A 21458-nucleotide genomic window follows, 5' to 3' on the forward strand; every position below is an offset into this window, starting at 1 on the left:
CACTTCCACTTTTATCTCTGCTCTTCATGCTGCTCAAAGATCATGGCTTTAGAAACACTGTTGAAGTAGGCTTCTGCTTCCATCCTACCTCCTTTATCCAGAGTAATCAGCCATCCAGATGACTTGAGATTATGTTGCTGATGTCCATGTGCATGAATCCCAGTGCAGAGAACTGAATTTCTGTGCTAAAGGATTTATTAGTCAGTATTTGTCTTGAGAATGTATATATCCTCAGGCATAAATTGCCTGAAGAAAGGGAGAATGGATAGCCTGTATGGGTGTGTTTGTTTGTTAGGGGTGACTTTGTGTCTGGAGATCTGGATGTAGACTTGATTCTTAAAGGACTTTGTGTGAACTTTGAGTTGGAGACCACTCTGAAACACTGGTACATGTAGCAGGCTAGCTTGTCCCCTTGATGTGAGATGCTGTTGTGTGGTATTTCAGCTGCAGAAAGGCATCATCTCCCTGGACGTGTGGCCCACTGTGCTTTTTGAAAGCAACATGCCTTTGCTTGCTGGCAATTCTAGTCACTGGAAAGCAGTTTGAGTTGCATTCAGCAGCCTCTGCCTCCTGTGGTCATTAGTCCCTCTTTCCTAATTGCTCTTGGAGAGGAACAGTGTGCTGATCTGCTAAGCAACATCCAAATGGAAGGAAGTCCTCTCCCCTCCCAGCCATGCACAGGAGCCCTCTTGGTCTCAAAGTGACCCCGGGTCCTGGAGTTATGTTGGTAGCTTTGGCACACGGCTCTCCCATCCTCATCAGGCACATCCCCAGCAGGCAGCCATGTGGACTCTTTCCTGCTTGGGTGCCAGGTTGTGTCAAAAGTGCAAATGCAGGTGTCCCCTGGTCATTTAGTAGCAATTAACCTTTCCTCCGGGGTTTCCTTTGAAGCTTGCTTGTGTTTTTATTGTAAAATAACAGTGAAGAATTTTGTGGAGACCAATATCTAATCTTCCGCATGACCTAATCTCATCTGTTCCTTTATCAGGGACCTCAATTTTATTTCATCCTATTTCTGATGGGGATAATTACTGAAATTTAAAGAAGCCATATTGAATTTCAAAACTGCAGTGCTGTCTGTGTGAATGATTTGCAGTTCACTAGGAAAATGATGCTTACCAGCCCAGTCCCTGGGTCTAATCCTAACCTAACAAAGATTTTCTATTTGTCAATATCCTACAGTTCTGTTAGAAGCCCCTCTGTTCCATGTGGATGTAAATAGTGAGAATCATCCCACACCCTTTGAAAAAGAACACTGGATACTGGTTCATGTACATTGATTTTAATATAGCTTTTTCTATCATTCATTTCACAAATGTATCTTAATGGTCTTCCTGTCTTTTGGTCAGTTGTAATTCAACTTCTTGTTTATTTTGATGTTCTAAAATATGTTTTTGCTAGAATATGTTGCTCTTTCGGGCAGAATAATATTTCAGTAATCTGTTTCACTCACACTGTTAGAGCTTTAGGATATATAAGTGTATTATATTTTCCAGAGCTTTCAAAACCGAAAGCCCATGTTTAACGATGACATTGGGTGTGGTTGCTGGAAATCAAAGGAGGCACAATAGACCCAGCGAATGGACTTGTCTCCCTGCCAGCCTTACAGAGGCAAATTTATCAGCTGCAGGTTTGACCCTATATGGGTAAAAACAAGTGTAGCCAGAATGACTGAGATAAGTATAACTGAGGCCTTTTGAGTCTGCAAGAGAGAAATTAAACTGGACTGTCCCTAGGGGAGAAGAAACATCTGCAAAGCTGTGCTCGCTCAGGGTTTGAGGCTCAGCTTGGGCAGGCTTGTGGGCAGGCACTGTTGGTGAGTGGGACTGAGGAAGGTGGCCCTGTGGGGGAGAAGGCTCAGTGTGCTTGAGTCGTGCTTGCTGTGACTTAAACAATTTGGTTGAGCTGTTTTGTGGAGGAGAGTCAAGTGTGGCCATGGGGCACAGGGAGAGCCTTGGTTTTATGGGATGCTGCTTGGTCGGATTGGGGAAATGGCAGTGCCTGTGTGAGATGGGTCTTTTAAGAAGGCTGAGTGTCATGCACCCAGCTGTCATGGAAAATCAGTAGGATTTAGATGCCTGAATTTTTTAAAGCCCCCCTTCCAGTGAGCCATGTGCTTATCATCATCCAGATCACTTTCCTTGTGTGATTTCTCTTCCTGCACCCCATGTGTATATATGGGCTAGAGTTTTTTTTCCTGTTTCAAAAACAGCTGAAGCCTTTTAAGCAAGGCTGCAATCTAAACAGCTGGGGGAATGCATCTGAATGGGAGTGAGCCTGCCCTGGCTGGACGCAGCATCACTGCTGGCCTGCGAAGACAGGGAATGCACTGAGTTTTTGGGGTGCTCTGGAGATGCAGACCAGCCTTTGCCACCTGTGCCACCACACTTGAGGAGAGCTGTGTTTGGAGACAGCAGCAAGGCCAGAGATGGCTGGATAACATGGTTGTTTCAGTGAAGGGTGGGATGGAAGGTGACATCCAGGTGGAGCTGTGTCTCTATCCTTTTAATGTCTTTTGTCCTGTTCCTTGCAGTGCAGGTTGAGTTTTGCTGTGGGCAGGAAAACACAGGCATGTGTTCATAGGTGGTACACACAGAGCAAGCTCTCTGCACAGGCACTTTCATGAGCTCTTGAGCATCTTTGCCAAACTCAGCTCTGCTGAGCTATCACAGGCAGAATTTCTGAAGTACAAGTGATGGAAAATCCCTCTGTGTGTCCTTCTCAGCTGAATGGTAGAGTCAGTCAAGATTTTTGACTTCTCAGAGAGCCAGGTATTAGAAAAGTGACAAACTGATCAATACTGGGGCTAGTTGTTAAAGTGCAGGGAGTCTGCCAAACCAGAGGCTGAGGCAAAGGGTAGCTGAACTTTCTTGTGACATGTATGAGGTCATAGGCAGTGCCACATAAAAGAAAGAAAAACAGTTCATGGCTGTGAATAAATTGCTCACAGATGAAGAATCCAGTTTGCCAGTCATGTGATGGGAGCAATCTATTCAAATGATTTGTTATGTCCCAGTGTTTGTCTTAGGCAGTACCAGAAGCATGAAAGTACAGATATAAAACTGTGAGATAATATGTAACAAAGATGTGAGAGATAATGGGCTATGACCAGTTTCTAGTGGAAAAGGCATAAGGTGCTAATCTACCATGGATAGTTTCTTAAATGAGCAAGAAATTGAAAGAGCATTTTAAAGTTTCCTGTTTCTTCACTGAAACAGATTCATTCTAAATGTCAAGCCCAGCGTAACACTTTAATTTCTGAGCCAACCATATTACGCAAATATCCTTATGCTCAGGTCTTAAATACCTGATTTCTCAATCTTATTCCTTGGAGAATAGTATTCTCACCTCCTATTTATGTTAGAAGTAAGTGGAATGTGTTCTGGTATGTAGGAAAAGTGCAGTAACATTAATAAAGTCAAATGAATGTAAATAGTTTTTTTCTTTGCTCCTTGCATGTATTATAGGGTTGAGTACTATATGGCTGGGGCAGCTAAAGCCCCTGCTGAAGTCAGTCAGATTTTTTATCTAAAAGGAATGTACAATCAGCCTTACGTTTTGAGCTGTCAAAAACAGTGAGGTTTTCTTTTTTCTGTCTGCTGGCTAAGGCCCAGAGATGAAGGATTTTTTTTTTTTTAATGGGTTTTGGATCTGCCCCAGGTTTTTTTGCAACTGTAAGAGGAGAAGGTTCATGTTCTCTATAAGGTGCTGTTTGGATCCTGAACTTATTTTAGAGCATTGCATTTCTTGGAGGTCAATGGTAAGACACTGATTTACATCGGCTGAAGTTCTTGCCAAGAGTTGTGTGGTAGGCTGGATCCTTTCTTCCAAAGACTAATTGGAGGCCATCAAACTTAATTTTGGCTACTTTAAGTTCAATCTGTCTCTCTGAAAGACCAGTAAAGCTTTCCTGCTTTTCACTTCACATAGATTTCAGTTGTAACTTATAATGCTGGCTTTCAATTGTAATTTCAAAGAGTAGGCAATACAAAGCACTATGTCTGGACCAGACTGGACAATAGGGTGTGCCTGCCTGTACATCTGCATGTAATTCCCTTGCTTGTGTTCAATGATGTAAACCACTTTTGATGTCAGGAATATGGAGAAACTCTGTGTACCTCCAGGCCTATGATAGGGAAAAGGCTCCTTCCAGGCTGCAGGGCTAGTGATTGATGAAGGTGCTGCCCACCTACCAAATTGTCCTCTGTTTCATGTGCAGGCTGAAAGTGTTTCATATGCAAAACCTGTCAGAATATTTCAAATCCTACTGTTTGGCTTTATTTTCCAGGTGATGAATGTCTGTATGAAAGCTTTCCTGAACTTCCTTTGGAGGAAGTGCCAGAAGCTGATGGAGAGGCTGCAAACATCCAGTGCCCAACGTCTGTCAGTGTTCAGGAGCTGTCTTCTCCAGCAACCTCCAACGAAGCTTTCACGCCAAAGGAGAGCTCTCCTTACAAGGCTCCAATATACATACCTGATGACATTCCCATTCCTTCAGAGTTTGAGCTTCGAGAATCCAACATTCCAGGAGCAGGATTAGGGATATGGACCAAAAGGAAGATTGAAGCAGGGGAAAAGTTTGGCCCTTTTGTAGGAGAGCAGCGGCCACACCTTAAAGATCCCGGTTACGGTTGGGAGGTAAGGCACTTTACATTCTTCGGTCTGTTGAACTCTCTTGTGTGTCTATAAACACAGAAATATTTGCAGAATTTAAGTCTTATCCTGCAGCAGCCAGGGGATATTTTTGTACACTGAGACTGCTTCGTGGCCTTTCAGGGTTTTCTGGATGGCAACAGGAGTAAATGAAAAAAGAGAAAAGAAGCAAAACAGGAATTGTGGTTGCTATTCATGCATGAAATCTGTCTAGGTGGATATTGGTAGGTGACGCCTATTTTGGGGAAGCAAAGGAAGATTTTGTGTTGTTGGAATATATCTGTACCATTTCTAATTCACTCTTGTGCAGCCCTGCAGTATGTCTGTTGGTGAGGGATTTGCAAATGACACTGTGATACCTATTTGAAAATGAAGTGGCTGCTGTTACAGGGTTGTGCATCACCACTTTCTGTCAACAGTGGTTAGTGCAGCCCTAAAATCTAGTCTTGTGTGGCTAAAATTGCTATGGCAGAACCTTGTGCTACTTTGGGACTTTGAAAGCTGGGGTCTTGATCCTGCTTCCATTTACCTTTGTAGGAATTTTGCCATGGATTTGGTGAAAGTACATTTGGACTCTGGTGTTAATCCTAAAGCACTTGGGTATGATGTGTCTTGTGGTACTTCTATAGGAGCTCAGAGAAATTTTGCTTTTCTTGAAGGAGCCCAAGGAGTAACGTGTTATCCTTGCTGTGATATCACTGTGGAGCTGTCTGAGTTGCAGGTCCATGGTCAGGTCTTGGCTTTAGACCTCAAGCAGTGCACGTTGCCAGTTGTGTTATGGTCTAACAAACCTTCTTGCATGGTTTTATTCGTAATTTTAACAATGTGCTGTAGAAGCAGAGTGCAATCTCTGCTTTCCATCTGCACATTTCCTTTGGTTTCTGATAAGAGGAGAAGTGCAGAGTTTGCATGGCTCTCCAGGGGCATGACTGACCTCTGGAGAGTTAGTAGGTTCATTTTCCCAGGAAAAGTGGAGTTTCGCTGTGGAGCAGAGCCTTGCAGATATGGTGGAAAATGGAGGTTTGATTTCCTCTTAGCTGTCCATAAATACTCTGCATTCATTCCAAACTTTCCACCCAGTTGTTTAAATTCTGGTGAGACCTATGACAATGTGACAGAATAATGTCAGGAGAGACTTGGCAACACTCTATCAAGTTAACGGACCCTGATGTAGTATAATTGCTGGTGAGAAATCTTTATTATTTGAAAAAGGCACCAGGAAGCCATAAAATCTGACTTTTAACCACACCAGGATTAAGCTCAGATATTGATAATAGAAACTGGAGCAAAACTGCTGATACTTGTCTGTACTTCCAGGCTCAACATGTACCAGAATTAGTGTATTTTTGGCTGGATCCTCAGCCTAATGTTGTAGCCCTACTGAAATCAAGGGAAACCTGTTTTGATTGTCACACTCTTACATGATGATTGTGTTCTATGATATTAGAGACTGGTTTTCCTGGTTCAAATATTTGAGATTTTTGAGCCTATAAAATCCAGGCAAGAAATGCATATGTTGGTAGTGCTGGAGGCCCAGCTGGCAGACTGAATCCCTTTCAAGCTGCAGGACTCGTGCCATTTGAACAGTGTGTTGTGTTTGGGACAGCTGAAGAGAAGTTATTGAAAAGTGTTGGAGCAAATTCACACAAAATCAACAGTTGAGACCCTCTGCAATTTGGCCACTCATCTAGAAGTACTCTGCAGTGCTCAGGGGAGCTTGACACAATATTTTCCCATCAAGTGAGTTAAGTGCATTTATTGTAATTGAAGGGAGACAAAGAAATGCTGGTTACCAGAGTTTACACAGTGAGTAAAATAGCATGTAGTGAGGGATAAGGCTGAAGATGTGGGGGACCTGTAGTGTTGGGGAATAGCTTCCCAGTGCCTATTCCAGGCCACATGGTCATTATGACACTGCTCTGGAAACTACTACTATCTTGGGCCTGTATTTTGGGATGAAAAAGGGAGCAATGCCCTGTTACTGGTGTGTAAGTGTAGGCAGGGACAAAGGTACCACAGGAAGGTGAGGGAAAGATGTCATTTATTGAGGTCTAGATATAGACTTGAGATGATGAGCTTTCCTGGTATCAATTTTTCTACCTGAAGAGGCAATTTATGAAAATGGGCATTTCTCCTGTCAAGTGTCAATACTTCAATTAGCACACAGCATGAGGAATTTTGTCAGCTGTACTGATATCAAGGTGAGAATTGATTATTACATTTTAAATGAACCCAAATTTTCTGTATAGTATTTACTATGGATTTAAGTGACCTTGTGGTATAAGAAGGTTTGAAATAGCTTTTTTTTTTCCACAATGATTCTTGCATGCTGACTAGATTGCACTTATGTAGCTACTGTCATGATACTTTTCTATATTTTGTTATATGTAATTTCTAGAATAGTTCATGGTGCTGTAGAGGTCAACTGTATCTGATGGCTTCAAAAGGCAAGATCCCTCAACCTTCTCGAATGGCTTGCTGGTCACACACACCAAAGAAAACACTTTTGTGTCCTGATGTACTAATTTCTTCACCTCACATGTGCATCTCAGAGGAACACATAGTGGGGTTGCAACGTGGCTACTGTTTGTGTGCTTATTTAATTCTCTTGAACAGACTCCATTGCAGCTACAGTGAGGATGATTGGTTGGAAAATCTTTCCAATTTATCCACATTTTTCTGAGTTTAAGGTGAAACACTGAACATACAATGGGTTTAACTTTCAAAGATGATGAGGAAGAATCTCTTCAAGTGAATAATTAACATAAATCTAGTAAAATACTTCTTGAGGGAAATATGAGCATCTTCCTTAGATGTTTTCTGATGCTAATTTTTTAGGAATTTTGCTATGAAACATTTGTTCCTTTTGTGCAATTGTTTTTGGACTGCTAGGTAGCCTAGAGTCTCAAATTAGAAAACTTCAAACCAAAACCCCAGGTGTACATTGCAGGGAAGAGTTTACAGCAACATGCAAATTTGGTTTGTAACTATGTTTTTGGAAAGGCCATTTTAATAAAAGGCTATGCTAAACTCCCCTGCCAAAGATTTTCTTAGTGTTGGGTATTTCCAGCTGTAGGATATTTCAAACTTCCAGTTGTGAATGATGTCCTTCTGAGCTGATACCAGGATTAGCCTGTAGTGGTGAAGAGGGAAGTGGGAGCTAGAGTAAATATTGCTGTTAACTTTTGTAGCCAGGCAGTTGACAATGCAGAAAAATTTGCTGGCGAAGGCTGAGGAATTTCATGGGGCCTGTTCCTGCATTCCCCTATAGCAAGACTCCCCACAGCATCGATGAAGAGTTTTGTCAGAGCTAGCACAACAACATAACATCTATTGTGTCCATTTATATACTTCAGCTATAAACCACACTCTGGAATTTGTTGTGATATAGTCGTGCTTGGGTCATGATTAGAGTGCTGGAGAGCAGTTTAAATGAAAAGCCATAAATTTGAATTTTATCTCATTTTGTGGGTCTAGAGCTGAACATTATCTAATCAGGTATTGGTTAGCTAAAGTACAAATCGAACAGGGGGTCACCGGACAAGGGGGAGAGGTCGAGCTTTTTTGCAGTTTGTCACCAAGGTTTTAGTATTTGCCGGCAGCGCGAACATCGGACGGGGTCGGGAGCCTGGTGCTCAGTGCTTGTTTGAAAAGGGAAAATTGACTGCTGCTTAATCAACAAAGAAAACAAGCTTTTAAGGGATGGCAGTAATTTTTTTTTTTTTAAACAAAAGCAAGGGAACACAAATTTAGTGATTTCATCATGGTTCATGCCCTGCTATGAAAAACAACTGGGAGAGTATTTCAAAGAAAGGCTTTGAATAGATCGCCACAGCACATGTACCTATCTTGGACCAGCTTCTTCTGGCACACATCAGATGTTCAAATTCACATCTTTTACTGGTACAGCAAACTCAGTCTCATTCATTGGTGCAATTTCTTCACAGCTTTTTTTTTTTTTTTATCCTAAAATTCTATTTCTTTGCTAGGAAGGCAAAACTAGGAGCAATAAACTCCAATAAATCAAACTTGTCACAGAAGTAAAAATATTTTAGAGCTTTATAAAACAGCATATAATCTGTTTATAGAGCAGAGTATATTTTCCTGTCATGACAGTGAGGCTGAAAAACATCACAGGTTTGGTAGAGTATGCTTGAGTTGATGCAATTACTTCTAAATGGAAATTAGGAGGCTGTTTGCCTATTTGTTTCCCCCTCCTGTCACATTTTTGATATGCATCTTTAGGGAAAGCTGGACAACTTCTTAAATTGTTTTAGAGTAAAAAACACAGAACAGAGACAGGAATAACTGCAATTTTAGGTTTCAGTTCTGCAGTTTTTGGCTTTCAGCGTTTTTAAAATATAGGTTTATTTGAGGTTCTGGGTTTTAGCTGTATTATCTGTCTTTATGAAATTTAATAATTCACAAAATATAAATGCATAGGCTTTTAGAGATGGAAACAAATGTAAATGCTCCTAAATTCAGCTTGAAGCACCTAAACTGTTATATTGGCATTTTTGCTCTTGGTATCCAGAAACTTCCATTGCAATCAAAGGGAGTTACTGACTGATTCTCCTCTATGTATATTATCCCTGGTATTTGGGGCCCTACTTTGGAAAATCTTTGTAGGAATGTTGAAAGCGGCATCTGAATCTTTTAGCAAAAACAGAACAAAAACTGGCACAGGATTCACACATCTATTCTGAATAACCAGCACTGGTGCTGAGGGAAATAACTCCCTTATAGTCAGTGAAATCACACAGAGAGAGCACTAGATTCTTTTGCAAACAGGCAAATTGAAAGGAATGAAGTCTTCATCGCTGCAGATGATTTTTCTCTGGGACATGGAGCTTATCCTAGTGTTAAATAAAAACACTTCAATTTTCTGCTATTATCTGACATTTTTCACACTGCACTGACTTACAGGCCAAATCTTGACCCTTTTCTTGAAATCAACTTAGAGAGCATTAAAGTGCAAAGCAATTCCTCACTGGACCAGGTGGATGGAAATTGGGGAGATACCTTGCCTATGTTTTCTCCTTATGTATGGATTTCTCTGTATAGAGGCCCCCAGAACCTTTGTAAAATTATGATTAAAGCAAAGCCTGGAACAGGAATGTGGGTTATTCTGTTATTTAAAATTAACAAGGAGTAATTTGTTTTATAGTGGGGGGGATGGGAGGCTTTTAGATCAAAACAAGACCAGCCCAGTTTTGCAGATAGTGTATTCCAACAGGCAGTTGACTTCTGGCAGCTGCAGGTGGGGGGACATCCTTACCTTTTCCTCAATACATAGATGAGGTTTTATCCCACTTGGAGCTTAGCTTTGCAAGGCATGGAGCACTCTGGCTGAGATCCAATAAAGCACTTAGGCAAAGGCTTATCATCAACAGGATTACCCAGGTGTTTGACTTTAGCATGTGCTTAGCTGCTGTGTTAAGCTCTCTGCTAGGGACATAGTGTTCAGTGTCACATCAGATGGAGTTCAGACCGTATGCCTTGCCTGGGGTGAGTATGCATGAGGGTGCTTAAAGCACCCCTTGAAAGCTGCCTACAAAGAAGACATTGCATATGGTGCTTATAAAGCTACCTGTCTGAATTCTTCTGTTGTTTGCATCTGTGTCTTGTGGTGAGGCTGGGACTAAGTCAGATACTTTGGCAGCAATGGGAGTTCTGTAGCAAGGTGGACCGATGCTTCATGCCGTGCTCCTTGGAAGTGTTCAAGGCCAGGCTGGATGTGGCTTTGAGCAACCTGGTGTCCCTGCCCAGGGCAGGGGCTCAGAACTAGATGATCTTTAAGGTTCCTTCCAACTGAAACCCTTCTGTGATTCTGTGAGTAAAGTGTCACTCTAAGAGGCCATGTCAGTTATCATTCCACCCTCTACGTGCCAGCTTTCTCCCTGCTCAGAGGACAGACAGTTTATAGTTATGAATGAGCAAACATCAGGTCCTCAAACAGCAAGATACAAGCAGGTGGACTTTATTAATTTTGAATTAAATATATTTAACAGGAAAAGGGGGCTTTTGGTCCTTTGGGTCGTTTCATGTGCAGGGAACAATGTTAGGACCCAAAGTCAACACAGAGTAGTTTACTTTTGTCTTTCTCTACTGTTCCTTACTACTTCAATTCTCCTGATCCTCTAATTGACACTATCAGACAGTCTTACACTGTGAGTTTGGCGGGACATGATGCTCTGTTTTTTGGACAAAGACCTCAACCTTCCCTTGCTCAGGCAAAGCTGCTGCTCATTGGAAGGGGGGAAGCAGAAGCAAGGTCTGCAAAGCTCTATCATATTGCATGAGGTAGTTGAGACACTTTAGTGGCTGCCAGGGTGGGAGGTGCCACTTCCCCCCGTCCTGAGCCAGCTCTGGCACCGGGGCTGCTGCTCACAATGTTGATAAGCCACTGAGACAATCCAAAGCCAACGTGGCAACAGCATCAGGAAAAGGTTTTTGGCCAGTGCGGTAGGCTGAAGGGTACTGGTGTGTTACAGCTGTGAAATCTCACATAAAAAGGGCAAGACAGCACCTTTGTCTCAATTAAACCGGAAATGGTTTGTGTAGAATTGTTTCTCCACTCATGACAGATGCTCCACCATGTCCTTGACCTTGGGGACAGGAAATGGCCTATTTTGTGGCACAGTCTAAAGCCACAGAAACCTCTCTGTAGGTATGTGTACATATCCCCCACTGAGGTTTTATTTTAATCAGGAGGAGCTTTAACTCCTGAGGGAAGCAGAGTGAAACCATAAGGGTCAAGTGGACTTTAGAAGTATGAGAGGGAGAAGGAAGTTTTATTATCTCCTTCAGAGCAGAATTGGGGGGATGTTTCAGGAACTTGTGTTCCTATGCAAAATAAGATGGTTATTATTCCCTCAAATGTGACCTGGGTAGATTTTGAGTTCAACAGCATTTTGTCCAAGCAGGTAATAGGAGTAAATAACCTGAGAGAAAAGCTGACATTGGAGTAGATCTGTGAGATTATGAAAACATGAAGAAAAATCATTGTGAGATATGCCAGATGTCCCTTTGAAAGACAAAAGCTGTAAATTGAATTTAGCCATTTATAAAGACAGCATCAGAAAGAAAAATAAAAAAGACAGAACTGAAGAGAATAATAATTGCATCTAATAGAACTGACAAACAAGCATAATTCTTCCCATTAAATAAATATGTTATAAAAAATTTATTATGAAATGCCACATTATGCAAGCCAGGATTCGAAGATGAGCTCTTTGCATTAAGTACAGTAGATGCCATTAAGGAAAACAGTCAATATGTCACTAAGCCACGGCCTGTAAAATTAAATTGATTTGGTAAATGTAAGTAAGATAGATTTGTTTGCTTTCATCATCAATTTTGAGTGGGTGAACAGGTGATGTCACCAACCAGGGAGCGATAAAGATGCAGGACCATCTGGAAAGCTTTGTGATGGATGGGCAACTGCTTTTGGATAGTGACAGTGCTGTGGTACTTTGTCACTTGGGATGCAGTACTTAATAACTTTTCAATACCATCATAATAAATTTCACTGCCTTATTAATATAGAAATGGTGAGTTATTACTGTGATGGCTATTGTAAATAACAAGAGATGCAGCTGTCAAGCTGATTGTTTGGGCATGTTTCTTTAAGCAACACAGTTGACTTGGGATAATCAACGTATGTCTATACCAGCAGAGTTTATTGCTCTTGTCAAAAGAAAAAGCTGCATTATTCAAAAATTATATGAAGTCCATAATAAACAAGTTTAATATATTATCAGACTTTTCCTATAAGTTTCCTAACACAGAGCAATAAATCACTTTTAATAACACTTTTCCATGTACAATAATATCCTTATGCTGTAATAATGTCCTTTCCTAACTATTCACCAAACAGAAAACTTCTGAAAAAACAAAGGTATCTCTCACTTGTCAGAACACTTACAAAATTAAATCTCCCTATTTCATTAAAAGGCTCTTTTGATATAAAGCTGATGGGCTCTTGCTGTGTCTTTTTTATTTTAATTGAGCAGATGTAGTTAAAAGTAATCTATGACAAAGAAATACAGACAAAATTATAACCATGTGTCCCTAAATACTGGCAGGAAAGAGCATCTGTGGGTGTTTTATGAAAGCCCAGGACTGCTCCGTGACATTGCTGCTAATGTCATCGGGCTGAGGGCTGGAGAGAAACAAAATGCATAGATAGTTGTTAGCAGAAGATGAATTACCAGATCAATCATTTAGCACCATTCAGTGCATTATACCATTGTTCCCTGGGAAGATAATTAATTCAATGATGTCTTTCTTATTTGTGCAAAGAGGCACAAACTTCTTAAGAATATCCAAAGCTCCTCAAACATATTATTTCTGGAGATCCTTTTTTTTAACCCTACCGACTTTGCCTTTCAGGCTCCAGCTTTGTCCCTCTTTTCAATTAAATGTCTCTCCACCATTTCTATGACTGCTGAAAAGAGAGCCAGCAGTCTATTAACAGGCAATAAAGTTCAGGAAGCCTAAGACTAGTTTCTTGGGTCAGAGGTGAAAATTGCATGCTAAATGAAACAAAGGTGTGTCTTGATGGCTCAACAAGCAGTGGAGAGACGAGTATACATGTGGGCAGGAGGAGACAGTCATCATTAAACAGAAGCAAATGAGGACAGGAGTTAGTGTACAGCAAAATGCTTATTAACCCAAATGAACACATGCACTTCAGAGGATATAGCACCGAGGTCTGGCATTTAAACCATGCATGATTTAATGGTACCATTGAAATCTGGGCGTTTGGTCTAATAAAGACATCACTAAACTCTAAAAGCAGAACAACAACAACAAAAAAGCCAAATTCCTGCTTGCTAGAGCCTGAGGATTGGGATCTGTTAGTCAGAATGGTACAAAAATACATCTATCTGCAAATAAGGGGTAGAGAACAATAATTAGATATTAGAATATTTCCACTCCAGAGAGTATTAATAAGGCTTTGATTGACGTGACAGCCCTCAGGTTTCCTGGCTGCGAACGGCAGATGGCACATACAGGAGTGAAGACATCACTTGTCATAATCCAGCCCAATTTCATGTGAACATGTTAACTTTGGTGCAGAGAATAAGCAGTAATTTGGAAAAAAAGAATTACAAATGTCAAGTAGCCTTTCCTTTAATGTGCAATCCTACTATTTAGCTTGAAAAGATGTAAAAGTTCCCTCAAAAGGCATAACATTTCATCAGATAAAGTCTACATTGTAAAGGGGCTCTTGTGTGTAGTTGGTTTCCCAAAGTGTTGTTCTTAGTCTTAACTTGATGAAGTGTATTGACAATGTGCACAGAGCAGGTTGGACTTTGCTTTCAATGAGTTTTCCCATGCTGTGTTGGAGACCTGGTGTGGAACTGCACATGATCTCTGAGGGTAGCCTTCAGTGTCTTTCTGTCTTTTTAAAATGGCCTCAAGAAATGGGCTTTCTAAGAGAGTAACTATGACTATATATGTAGTTTATTCAAGATTAAATCTGAATATTCATGTTTTCTGAGAGATTTGCCGACACAGTATTTCTGTCCTTCTCTGGCCCTTGTATTTGCTCCCCAACTTCCTCATTTTATGTTTCAGAAGGTCACTGCTATGATGGTCACCTTTGCCTTTGGCAGTGATCGTGTATGCAGTCTGCTAACCAGGCTCTAGTTGCCTTTTAGTGACTGCATATGCCGTAATTTTCTGCTGCATCCTTTCCTGTCTCTGGTCCCTTCACATTGGCATTTCAGTGTCCTTTGGTTCATCCAGGCTCAGTGCCTCATTGCACATGGATACACATTCTGCCCATACCTTCCTCCACACTCGCCTCTGCTTGAAGCATCACCACTATCATCCTTGGCAAAGCAGCTCAGCCCCTTATCAGTAGGGGGCCCTACTATTTCCTTTCAAAAGTTGAACTCCTCAAATAATCTCTCCAACTTGGTGCTGCAAAAAAGGCAACATCTCAACTTCAGTCCTCAAAGACTGTTCCCTCCTGCTGATGCAAGTGAAGCTGAGAAAAATGTGTTTTGAAATAAGTGCCCTGTTTGCACACTCATGTAAAAAAAAATAGTAAAATTACAACTTGAACAGAAGGTGCTGTGTGTGTAAAGAAACTTGTGGCAGGGTACTTGTGACTTGTCTGGCATTAGCATTCAAATACTTGTGTGCTTCTGGAGTATTTTTAGGACACGATTGTCTGCTTCTGCCACCCATGACAACACTGCACCAGCAGAAGATAAGAATTCTGGTTTTCAGCCCCAGCATTCCTAAATAAAATGTAGCTCATTGCAACAGCTTCATTTCAGGTGTTATTTATTGAGAGTGTGAGTCTGGGTTTAGAATAGTTGCTTGAGTGGCTTTTGTCCCCATGCTAATGCCCCTGCAGCAGTCGGAGTTAGGAGGAGTGAAATGATGACCTGGAGTAGCAGGTGGCTCCAAGCAGAGCTGGATTAAAGGGCAAATGGGGCCCTGGTCCCATCCAGCCAGGAAAGCTTCAGCTAGCCCAGGGTACCCACACTATATCCTGCTCAGGATCCCTCTAAGCCGTCCCTACCAAGCCCACCACCACAGAGCCCTCAGTCCTTCCACAGCAAAGAAATTCCCCCAAGTGGGTCTCAAGCAGCCCTGCCAGGATGATGAGCTGTGGGCTGTGCCCAACATTAAACAGTGGAGGGAATAAAACCCAATTTGCCTGATTCTGATGGGCTTTGTATAATTTTTCTGTGCACCAGAGGCATTTGACGTGTTTGGAAAATTCAGCAGTGGCTGGCTCCTGTGATATTGCCAGGCTTGCTCTGTAGCGCTGAAGAATCAGGAGAAAAAAAAAAAAAAAGCCTTTAGTGTTGGGAATTATAAATAATTTGATGCAACAGGTTTAAGTTACCATTTTTGTGGTGAAAAGAAAAGCTTAGCATGATCCAGATTTTCCTTGGTTTCCTCCCATTCTGCTGAGAAGCAGAGGTATTCACATTTCTTTGTCTAACAGTTTTATAATGTCTTAAGAGATTAACAGTGAGCATGAATGAGGGGCTGAGGATTAGACGACAAAAAGCCCGGCCTGGCCACTACCTTGTTTGCACATTTTACATTTTTCAGCATTGCTGAGCGAGTATAGAAACTAAAGAAAGATAATAAGGACCAGAGTCCCAAAAGTGTTTAGTGATTCAAAAAAATTCAGATGCCATGTCAGAACTGACAGAATGATGGAGCATTATGTGGCAGGACCCACTTTTTTGTCTTAGGGTAAGCTCTTGCCCTGAGTGAATGCAGATGTTATCGCAGGATCCCAGACAGACAGTCAGTGAAATGTGACAAGCTGTCAGCAAAGTTACACTACGTTGAGTTTGCTAAAATATCCCAAAGCTTTATACGTGGCTTTATATATATGTTATATATATATATATAAAACTCTAAGCTCAATCAACTGGGGAAAAAAATAAAGGAGAAGAAAAAGAAATGGTTACAGTAACCTTTCCAGTCGGGAATCCTTTGAATGGTTCAGACAAGGCTGTAAAAATGTTTTAAGAGTGGAGAAAAATTATAATCTGAAATATTTTGAAGGTTACGTTGGCACCAGTAAAATTTCTGAAAGCAAAGCCTATGCATGGTAAGGCTGTTAACCACATGTCACCCCGTGTCAGTCCTTCCCCGCGTGATTTGGGTATTTACCCCTGTGAAACGCTTAGTCAAATCAGTAATAGCAGCCAGCAAAAGTGAATCCTACCAGCACTCAGCTTTCTCTGTAGCAGGGTATCAGCTTCAAAATAGGGGGTTTGTAAGCAATTGAAATACCTTCACCATTTTTTTTGTTTGGTTTTTTTTTGGTGTGTGTGTTTTTAACCTCAGAAATAGAATCAATGAGCTGGTAAAACTGCAAACTGAACGGCAAAAAAGGATGTAAAGGAACCTGGTTAAAACAACACTCAAAAATATGTCAGGATAAATCAATGCAAATTAGTTGAATTCAGATGCTCTGAAGTCAGTGAGGTTCAGAAAATGACTTTTGTTTTGAATTTTTGGGTCTGCAAGAGAGATTTGATTTGTAGATATTGTAACAAGATATAAGCTTTTAAAATTTTGAGTAGAAAAATAAAGATCCCCTTCTGCATAATCTTAAACGTTTAACTCTTGCAGAATCTGCAATGAAGTGGTGTTATTTATGTGCCAACACACTCCTAGGACAGGCTTGTGCTCAATGTTTTCTTGTTTTAACAGTTTATTACTTAAAAATTATAAATACGTACTGGGAACCTCGAATATTTTTACACATGCAAATGATTTTCACTTTTGAATTAAGACTGTGTCAGATTTGAGCTTTTACATAATTAGAGAACAGGGAACCTAAAATACCGATGTTTTCAATTTATTTTACAGATTTATTTTAAAGGTGTATTTCCTTATACAGGCGAGTAGTTTTGATTTGAAAATGCCAAAGTAAATTGTGTATCTGCTTTGCAAGTAATGATATAAATCATTCACATGAATCCCTTTAATAGTTTGGATTCTTATAACTCTTAGCTTAAGCCTAAATGTAATGAGAAGGCTGTTTATAGTGGCACAAACTAATATATTTTGCTAGAATATGAGTTGCAGTGTGTTCATTCTCTTTGAAGCAGAGCAGAATAATGCATGTGATTTATAATCAATTTAGGTCTCCTTTTGAATAAGATGATCTTGCATTATTTGTTTCCATATATTGAAAATATGAATTTACTTCTGGAAGCAGGGGAGAAAGGAAAACATGCCCAGCCACGATTTAGTGCAATTTGTGTTATAACAAGATGTGTTGCAGCAACCTTCCCTGATTCTGAAAAATGGGATGCAAAGAGGCTTAGGAGATAACACCTCTTAGTGTTTTTGCAAAAAAACCCAACCAAACCCAAAACAAACCCTGAAGTAAACAACCTAACTAAATTATGCATATGGAGGAAATGATTGAGAATATGTTTAGCTGGTAATCGCGCTCATGCTGAAGTTTTAAATTTCATCTGTCTGCTCAGATCTATTGTGATCCATTAAGTGGCTTCCTTTTTTTCCGACAAATTGAATGCTGCAACTGCAAGGAGCTCTTTTGTTCTTTTAATTCAGTCAGCATGGAAATGATTTTCTCATTTCAGGCCCTTTTCTGTCCTCTCTTCATTGTGTCAATAAAATAGAGTTGTGCAGAGCTGCTCTAATCAGCTTAGAGTGCTAATTCATTGCACTGGGATGCTATCTGGGTCTGGCTACAGGTGGGCACTATAAGGGGTCAGTCTCCAGGGGAGTCTAATTGTGTCTCTCTTGGGTCTTGTTTGCAGAATAACTGAAATTTCCAGCCCTGGCTTAGGAGAGGAAGGGAAACGGCACAAACATTACACAGGAGCCAGAACAGTCTTTAGATCCATCACAAGGGCTCAAAGTTTTTTCCATTTTGACACTAGGGAAGAGAATACTTCAGTGGCAAAAGATTATTAGGGAACTTTGTAGGTAAATTTTTAAATTTGAATGAGAATGTTATTTTGAGATATAGGTTTGCAAGAGGGACATGGATGTCTTGGTGCTGGTAAAGGCTTTTCGGGGAGGTTGGCTTTTAAATTTTTGAAGCTTTCAAAAGGCTAACGGGAAAAAAAAAAGCAAAAAAAAAGCATTGTTTAGATAACAAATCCTCTCTGCATGTGCCAGTCTGGTCTGTAGAAAGGTTTCATGAGGGCTCCAGAGAATGTTGAGTGTGAGGGAGTCTGCCCAGTGCCCAGGAAATCCTTGGGCTGGACTACCCCATAATGCCCCTTGTGCAGAGGGGTTCTGCCAACACAGGAGGGGATCATCTGCCTCGGGGTGCATCCTTGCCTCTGCCAGCCCTCACCCCCCAGGGCAGCCCTTGCAACTCTTCCATCAGGGGCTGAGCAGCAGAGCCCAAATTTCCCAGACAGATGTGACAGACGCTGCCAAATTACTTCTTGATACAATGCCAGGAACCCCAGAGATGTTACAGCACTTGTTATGCAAGACAACAGAGATGGGCATAGACAAAGTGGCAACTTCAGGGCTCCTACCAAATATTTTTCAGCACCTTAGAGCTGGCAGAGGAGTCCTGGCACACCTCCTCACTGGGAATGAAGGGCATGGCTTGTCACAGACCAGCCAGTGACTCTGTGGAAAGAAAAATGCAGTATTTATTTATTTATAAATAAAATGGAGTATATCCTAAATTTCATTAACAGCATAGCAAAGCATCAAAGAGACTTTATTTGGACAGCATTTTGGTTTTACATTAGCATAAAGATGGTCCCACAGAATGTATTTTCTGAGTCCGTAATGTTTTTTGCAAAAATTGGGCACTTTTTGGAATTACTTTTAAGTTACTTTACAGTATTTATTTATTTATAAATAAAATGGAGTATATCCTAAATTTCATTAACAGCATAGCAAAGCATCAAAGAGACTTTATTTGGACAGCATTTTGGTTTTACATTAGCATAAAGATGGTCCCACAGAATGTATTTTCTGAGTCCGTAATGTTTTTTGCAAAAATTGGGCACTTTTTGGAATTACTTTTAAGTTACTTTAAAAATCCTAGTCCTGAAAAAAAAAAAAGTTGGGTCCCTCCCAGCCTCTCTTATCCCCTTACCTCTGATCTTCTTGTTTGCTTATGTGTAGGAGAAGAAGAGAGGGCACAGCCATGGCCCTGGGGCAGAGACAGTTCTTCTCCTGCAGCACAGGGGGCTTGGGGAATGGGACAAAGTCTCCCAAAAGCTGATGCCTTTTCTGCAAGGGAAGCCAGTGCTGGCTCAATAAAGGATTTTGAGGTAATGTGAGCTCTGCAGGGCATCAAAGCCTCATCCTTTGCTACTTCCATGACTATGGTCCTCCTTTAAAGTGTACCTGATTGAATTTGGGCAGGTCTATTCCCCATTGGTGTATTTTCCAGAGGAGAGATAAGGTTGTCAGTCAGCTGCCACCATGAGAATTAATTAACATACCTGAAGACACCCCTGAACAGGAAATCATAGTGCTGCTCTGTGATTTAGGGTTGAATAGGATCCCTCTATTATCAAAAACTCCATCAGGGAAGAGGAAATTAAGTTCCTAATTAGACAGTGTCCAAAGGAAGAAGTGAGGCATTGAAGAGATGAAGAAAATTGAGAGGTAGCTGATGCACGTATCAAGCTAATGATAGAAAAGGAAATAGTAGAGCTTGAAAGGTCACTGACCTTATTAGGCTGGGAGAAAAGTAGTAGATCTTCAAAAGCTTTCACCTATGATAGGTTGACAATGTGTGAAGTTCTCTAGATGGTCAGAGAGGAAAGACAGCCCAGAAAGAGTATGGGAACAAATTAGGTAGATTACAGTGAACTGCATAAATGCAGCATGAAAAGCGTATTTAGAAAAGAGGAATTTAGTGTAGAAATAGCCAGAAATGTTTCATTATTTGATGAGATCTCTTTTCAGTACGAGTACAGGATTTTCTTTCCCTCTTAGTAATTTTATTTTTTTTACTATCAATTAAACTCAATAATGATCCCTCTCTGGGTATAGCATTTCCCTAATGAAGTATTTGCTTTCTGCTAAACGGAAATATTTCAGTGGTAGCCAATTCTGACTATTAACTTCAGTGAGAAGAAGACAGTGCTGCTAATAATAGCTTCAATGTTAGTTTTTGCATATAAGAAACATGTTCTGCATCACTTAGTGAAAGCATTGCAGGTTCCTTAGGGGTAAGAGACTTTTGCCTTGGAATACCAAACCTGGCCAGCTGCAAGACTTTTAAAGGCTGTTAGAGGCTATTTTCTCAGTAGGTAAAAAAATCTCTGGCTCTTTAAATGAGATATTACAAGAAACAACTCTATAGAAGTCAAATTAAATACCCTTAAAGTCTGCCTCCTCCCAGTCTCTCTTCCTGCAGCAGTTTTGTGCTGTACGTGGGTGATTTCTCAGGCCTGATTAAAATCCTCCCTGCTGCTTCGTGTACAAGTGTGGGGCTGAGTTTAGAGGTAGAGTTGTTTCTCTGTCTTTCTGGTAAATGCTCAAGTTTTCTTGTTCTGACTGTTGGTGGGAAAGGGGGAGGAGGAATGCAAAGAAGAAGAGGAAATTGAAAATACAGCACTGCCTATTTTTCATGCAACAAGGCCAGTCCATTTCCAATATAACATAATAGCAGTTTTTCAATCAAAATAAATGAGTACAAAATCTCTGCTGATAAAAAATGGATGTAGCTCCATGACTTTCCTTTAACATAAGCAGACCATGATCCACTCCAACAGTACCAATATAAACCTGATGTAAGGAGAGACCGTAAAAGAAGCCTCCCCCCCTTTTTTTTTTTTTTTTTTTTTTTTCTATATGAAAGTTTAGTGGCCTTTTTAAAATGCTATGAATGGCAAAATAAATGCTGTTGTATTCTGCAATTGAAAAAGTCCTTGAGAACTAACACTACCATATAATGTTTCACAAATAAGGCCAAAGATGCTTCTTGGATCTACTTGCAAGAGCTAAGAGCTTTCCCATTGATGGAAAGAAAAGAAACACAGTTTGCTTAATATGTTTTCCTGTTGCTTGTGGTCCTGTCCTGAAGCTGAACCATGTTGTAGGCCTCCAGCCAGGAGGACAGAAGTGCTGCTGAGCCCACTGGCAGAAGAGCTGCCCACACTTCCATCCCCAGGAGGGCTTTGTAGAAGACTTTGTGGTGCTGAAGCTCCTGGAAATGGAGAAGGGCTGCCATCCCCCATTAGATGTGGTTTGTAACAGCATTGTCCTGTTTTCACTCACCACAGTAGAACCTTTCTACTAGGCTAACAAGGGCCAGGGTAATGAGAAACATGCCAAGTTTAAGGGAAAGA

General features: G+C 40.8%; 1 protein-coding gene across 3 annotated transcripts in view; it reads left to right on the forward strand.

Moving 5' to 3' along the window:
* The first annotated feature begins 4296 nt into the window (after window positions 1-4296).
* Window positions 4297-21458, forward strand: part of MECOM (MDS1 and EVI1 complex locus) — a 183181-nt gene continuing 166019 nt past the window's right edge. For all 3 annotated transcript variants that reach the window (XM_010006745.1, XM_010006752.1, XM_010006760.1), the window contains exon 1: window positions 4297-4638. The gene's annotated coding sequence lies outside the window, so the exon portion shown is untranslated. The remainder of the gene's footprint in view (window positions 4639-21458) is intronic.

The sequence above is a fragment of the Chaetura pelagica genome, unplaced genomic scaffold, assembly GCF_000747805.2.
Source record: "Chaetura pelagica isolate M959 unplaced genomic scaffold, ChaPel_1.0 scaffold341, whole genome shotgun sequence".
Classification (NCBI taxonomy): domain Eukaryota; kingdom Metazoa; phylum Chordata; class Aves; order Apodiformes; family Apodidae; genus Chaetura; species Chaetura pelagica.